The sequence below is a fragment of the Cydia strobilella genome, chromosome 19 (genome assembly GCF_947568885.1).
Source record: "Cydia strobilella chromosome 19, ilCydStro3.1, whole genome shotgun sequence".
Classification (NCBI taxonomy): Eukaryota; Metazoa; Arthropoda; class Insecta; order Lepidoptera; family Tortricidae; genus Cydia; species Cydia strobilella.
The window spans coordinates 1,842,757-1,849,359 of NC_086059.1; the positions used below are offsets into that span (position 1 = coordinate 1,842,757).

Consider the following 6,603-nt stretch of genomic DNA (forward strand, 5'->3'; position numbering starts at 1 on the left):
GCACTAAAAAGTTGCAGATTTCATTTCATTTATTCGTTGTAAAATCATCCGTCGAACAGAAAAATAGTATACACACCTCGGTTTTAAGTATACACACACAGTATTTAGTTAGTATAAAAACAATTTGTACGCCAGTCATGGCAAAACAAGGATCACCCAAAGCCATAATTAAACACCTGTATATATTATTATACGCTTGTTTGATACAAATAAACATTCATTCATTCCTTTATTCATTCATTCATTCAGCCAGTAAAAAAAAGCCTCAGATCACATCTAATTGTCGGCCGAGGCGAAAGCGAGCCATTTCTTACTTTATTAAATTTAATTTAGGGCTATATTAAATTATTCTATGCGTTGCTGTAAAATTTTAAGACTATGCGGAACCCTTAGCTCTTAGGTCCGTCTCGCACTTCTATTTTTTTTTTAATGAAGATAGACTTTTTCGCGATCTATGGAGGGTTGATTTATGCGTTAATTACTTTATCTCTTTAATTGAATAAAAATGGGGAGTTTGCTTTGTATCAGTTTGAAGTTTCTTTTTCATTTGATTAAAGAAAACACTGATCCTTTTCAATTGCCTAAAGAAACCAGTTTTTTAGGGATTTATTTTTAGGTTTTTATTAAAAATAATACTTACCGACCTTTGTACCTACTTGTTGTTTTTTTTTCATAAGAGGTTTCTGTTATAAAATATATCTTAATTTTTATCATATGTGTCCTGTTTTTTGTAATTTATTTCTTTGTTTCTGTAAATCTAAAACAAAAGAAGTGCTTTAAAAATTATATTAAATCGCAAATACCACCTGTCTCTCGTTAAATACATATAATAAATGGTGGTGTTTCTACTTTCAAAAATTATGACAAACAAAGAGAACAAACCTAAAGCAAAATCTTACCTATAGTTGGTCAAACCAAATTGTCAGTAAATAAGAACAAAAAAACTATACTCATCCTTTTCTTTTGGGTGCTAGTGCTAGCGAAAGACAAAGATACTATGATTCTGTCTGTCTATGACTGAAATGAGACAATCATTTGACAAACTATTAAATATATACCAAGTACGAGTATGATCAAATCGAATAATTTCGTGTTTAAAAAAAATTGCTATTGACAAAAAGATAAACAACGATGTGCACATGGTCTATGTGAAAGTTTAGGGTTAGATATTGTTGCACCGGCACAACACTACACAAGAAATAGTAGATTGTTAACCAAGGGATGAAAGGCACTCATTTCTGCAGAGGTATTTTGGCGCTAGAACGCAGTGAGAGCGCCAATAGTCCGAGGCTGAAATGATGCCTTTCACCCGAGTTGAACACTCTACTTTTCATTTCGAATACGAGGAAAGTAAAATGCATGTGTTTTTTTAAAACATGACCAAGTATAATTTTAATAGTATTTTTTAAGGGTACCTTCAGTTAACAATTTAGGCAAAAGTGTCTCTATTTATGGAATGGAGAGTCAAATATCAGAATGGAAATTGTATAACAAATCCATTTAAACTCAAATTTCAATTGCTTATCGCAATAAAATTCAAAAAAATCGTACTTCGAACGTAAAATGCTCTAGTGCAGACACGTATCATTTTCTGCACACCTTTTAGAACAACAATGACCCTCTTTCAGAGCATGAGAAATGAAATAGTTATTTACGATACAAGGAGTGTACAGATTTTTAAAGGGTCGGCAACGCGCATTTAATATCTCTGGTGTTGCTGGCGTCCATAGGCTACGGTGACTGCTTACCATCAGGCGGGCCGTATGCTTGTTTGCCACCGTCGTGGTATTAAAAAAAAAGTGCGGAAAAGAGGAGATTCGAAACGAGTGGCGATAAATTAAAACAGGACCGCAGGGAGTGTATTAAATCGACACGAGTTGCGAATTACCTATTCGCACGTGTATCGTACAACGTTTTACAGTACATATGGCCCTTTAAACTTTCGACATATGCACGAAAAGTGCTCTTTTACGCACTAGTGCGAGAAAGTAGCACCATATGTACTGTAAATTATATTTAAGTAAGTCTTTTAAACTAACTTCACTACGTATCGCAGCGTACAGTAGGAGTACCTATCACTTGTTTACGTTAAAGCATAGAGTAACTTATACTAGAGCGGTACTGTCATAGTAAATTTTGTAACCCCAGTAAATTCACTGCCATCTGTCGACATACTTTAAAACTAAAAATGAAGATTTATAAAAATACGATAAAATGTATTTAAATATGGATAATTTTTTTTTTTTTGCATTAATTATTTTTATGATTTTGACCCATATTCTTTCACTGATATGCGTTAAAATTGTTAAATAACAAACGAAACCGTCAACGCCATCTATACGACAGTTGGCCAAAGCTAGTAGAGCCCTCTGAACGAGAATCAAATTTTCTTGATTTTCGAGGCACGTTTTTTCCTTAGACTGTATCCATCTATTACGGAGTTATATCTATCTTTGGTTAAAGTCAACGACTAAACGTCATTGTCATAGTTTCTGATCGAAAAATCTAAAATGCAGGGGCGACAAACTGCGGGTCGAAGCGTTAATTAAAACGACAAAACAAATAACCGTTGACTTCAGTTGCACTCAAAATTCACACTATCCCAATGCGAGAATTAATTAAACAGTGGCTAGCATCGAGGTTTCACGTACTGGATGTGTCACTGTCTTATAATATTTTTGTTAAACTTTTTTTTATACCACATCGGTGGCAAACAAGCATACGGCCCGCCTGATGATAAGTCGCCGTAGCCTATGGACGCCTGCAAGTCCAGAAGTGTTTGTTACATGCGGGTTGCCGACGCGCTTTGTTTTGTGATTCGTATTCCTACGATAATAATAAACGAGGTAAAGAATGTACTTATATCATTGTATAAAATCATTTCACAAAATTCATACAAAACAAGTAGGTGTACTACTTGTTTTTTGCAATGGAATTACCTTATAAATTTTCGCGATTTCGGGACCAGAATCTGTATAATTTTGTTCACGTGATGTGACCAAATCTATAACAAATAATCTCACCATTTTGGACGTTTCAGACAGTTGACTGATATTGCGACATGTGCGATCACCCTGTTAAACAAAAGCCATTGTTTATTTTTTGCGAGCGCGTGGCCATTGTGACTGAGCGGGTGGCCATGTGACTGTTTGGCGTAAAAATCATTTGATAAGATTCAAACTATACGAAAATTTGCTACATCTTGTTCAAACTTATCCTTATCAAAACAAAACCTTGGCAAAACACAATCCAGTCTTCAATAGGGTAATTGAAGACTGGATTGTGTTTTGCCGCACATTTTGAGGTATGTGCATGAGGTGTATGAGGTATTTTCCTCATAGCTTGGATACTGTGACAGCTGTCATCTCAATACAGCTTTGCATTTTAAGGCCTTAAAATGCATTGTAATGGAGTCGACGGCTGTCATCGTATCAAAGCTACGTAAAAAATAAAACTAAATACATTAGCGCCTTGTAAAGCGGGGGTTCCCCTCTTCTGGCGGAATATTATTTGTCAGAATACACTTCGCATAACACGTATCGCAGAAAACTTTTAGTCGAATGATACTTTCGCATAAATATATATATTATACTTACCATAATAGTCATTTCGCATAATATTCATTTGGCAGAATTTTCTAAGTGGGTTTAGCTAGGGTTTTCTGCCAAATAGTATTATGAGAAAAGAAATTCTGCAAAGTAATATTATGCGAAAAGCAGTATGCCAAAAGTATTTCTGCCAAACGATATTTCTACCAAGTAACATTATGCAATACAAAAATATGTCAAATAACTTTCTGCAACACAATAGGGAACCGTAAAGCGGTTCTATCAGCTTTTAAATAAAACAATTTTAACCCATTTTACAGAATTTAGGCCACATCTAGTCCCATCAACTCCCAGCCGCCGGCCGGTAGACAGTGCGGGCCATAAATTGAGCGGCCCTGTCAATTGCACGCGCCCGCCAATAGTTGCGGTCGCGGCCCACCGGCAGCATGCGACCGTTGCTTTTTGAAATTCGAACGCTTTTGTTTTTAAACTCTCGTTCCGTTTTTGTTTCTTTATAGCCAGTATTGGTGAGGATATGTCCAATATTGCGTTGTTTTTAAAATTGGAGTGTTCGCAGTTTTCTCGTCTGGTCGTTTTTTGTTTCGTTTTTCTGTGTTTACTTCCTTGTATAGACGGCAGTTTCGTCAGTACTTATTTACAGTACCTATTACTCGTATGGCGAGCGGAGCGGAAGGGCTTCGAAATATTTCCTATAAGTGGTCATTATTTTGAGCGATAATTAGTTACATTATTATTAATGGCGTTAATTCAGTTTTAAATTTACCTCCGACGTTTCGAGAACGGCATTGTCCCCTTGCTTTCGGAGAAAGACTATATTAGGTATACGCGATTAAGTCCCGTTTTGTATTTAATTAATAATGTGTAAAAAATCGTCAATTTAAATCAGTTAATTACGTTTTAAAATGCAAACGCTATACAGATCTACTAATATTAAATGCAGTAATACAAATTATTTAAGTTCTTATTATAAAGTATGGATTGATGAAGTAATGGATTAGGTACTTAATCCATGGGCCTTTAGCTGTCTGAAATAAATTATCATTAAGAAATTTATTCGTTCCAAATAACATTTAAAATGTATGTAAAAACAATCAAACAGTCGGACTCGCGCACGAAGGGTTCCGTACCATTACGCAAAAAACGGCAAAGAAAACACGTTTGTTGTATAGGAGCCCCACTTAGATATTTATTTTATTCTGTTTTTAGTATTTGTTGTTATAGCGGCAACAGAAATACATCATCTGTGAAAATTTCAACTGTCTATTAGCTATCATGGTTCATGAGATACAGCCTGGTGACAGACGGACGGACGGACTGCAGGGCTTAGTAATAGGGTCCCGTTCTTACCCTTTGGGTACGGAACACTAAAAACACCAAATCAGTATCATTTAGCGTTAACTCGATAAACACTCCTAGAAGGTCGTCGCTATTTTCGCACGTGTCAACATCGCCTCGGTGGCGCAGTAGGCAGCGCGTAAGTCTCATAATCTTAAGGTCGTGAGTTCGATCCTCACCCGGGGCATAGTTTTTGCATTTTTTATTTTACTTTTTTAGTTGTTTTAACGTTTTCATTGATAAGGTAAATTAAATACATGTATTATTATTATATCTAATACATTGTGTTAGTTTTCAGTTACATTTTTTTTAGGTAAAGTAAGGCATCGGCCTTTTCGCATGTTATTGCTTTTATTAGTTACTAATACAGTCATTTCGTTGATTTGTAAAATTTAGATAAGGTGGTTTGTTGTCACGTAATTTATTTTTGTTTTAGCACCCATATAATGCAATATTTTGTAATGGTTTTTTTTCGGAATTTTGGAAACTTTCCGACGGCACATCAGTGCCTACGTGCATAGAGTAATATCATAGAGTAACTTATACTAGAGCGGTACTGTCATAGTAAATTTTGTAACCCCTGTAAATTCACTGCCATCTGTCGACACACTTTAAAACTAAAAATGAAGTTTTATAAAAATACGATAAAATGTATTTAAATATGGATAAATGATTTTTTTTATTTGCATTAATTATTTTTATGATTTTGACCCATGTTCTTTCACTGACATGCGTTAAAATTGTTGAATAACAAACGAAACCGTCAACGCCATCTATACGACAGTAGGCCAAAACTAGTAGCGCCCTCTGAACGAGAATCAAATTTTCTTGATTTTTGAGGCACGTTTTTTCCTTAGACTGTATACATCTATTACGGAGTTATATCTATCTTTGCTACGTGTCAATATTTAGAGTAAAAGAAGTTATAAGCAGAATTTTGATAGTTTAGTACAAATTTCGAGACAGCTTTATGAAAAATTCATTATAACCACTGGTGTGGTGGTGGTATACCTATACTTATTAAATAACTATAACAACGGCGCGTCGCCTCGCCTATTGCGAGCAATCGAGTTATAATCCAAATCAATTGTCATGACTCATGGCGGCATTATTGCTGATTGTTGTGAGAATGGTGGCAGTGACAGCTTATTGAAAGGTTATTGTATGGATGGTATAGAAAGGATCGCAATCTCTTATGGCAGAATTGTTGTAAAAGTGACCGCGTTAAGCTTTAAATAATAGTTCCTAATCTCTCCGGTGGCGCTAGTTAGGCTCTGGGACATGAGTATAACATGAACCATATAAGGCAACAAATAACCCGACCAAATTACGTAGGTTGTTTTTGGTAGTATTTCGGTGCATGGTGGCGCCGCCTAATTACTGTTTTCTGATGGACACTTTTCATACATAGAGATTTGGCTCCTTTATACAGTCTCCATGGGTTATTGTTTTGACATTATTTTATAGGCCAATTGGGATGACACCAAGGGCCTGACACTCTTTGATAGAGAAAGATAGTCTTAATGCGATTCCTATAAGAGGAAAGAGAAAATAGTGCCATGCTTTGTCCTTATCACCGACCGGGTTTTTTTTCATGGTCGGGTTATGGCAGCATAGGTGGCGAAATACTGAACTTTATAAGAGTGAAAGAGAAAAAGGACTGCCATACATTAACCTGTCAATACATGAATATGTCATT

At 35.6% G+C, this 6,603-nt stretch overlaps 1 non-coding gene across 1 annotated transcript; it reads left to right on the plus strand.

The window, feature by feature from the left end:
- Positions 1 to 5,018: 5,018 nt before the first annotated feature.
- Trnam-cau (transfer RNA methionine (anticodon CAU)) lies at positions 5,019 to 5,091 on the plus strand. The gene has a single exon. It is a non-coding gene; the product is annotated as a tRNA-Met (tRNA).
- The last annotated feature ends 1,512 nt before the right edge of the window (positions 5,092 to 6,603 follow it).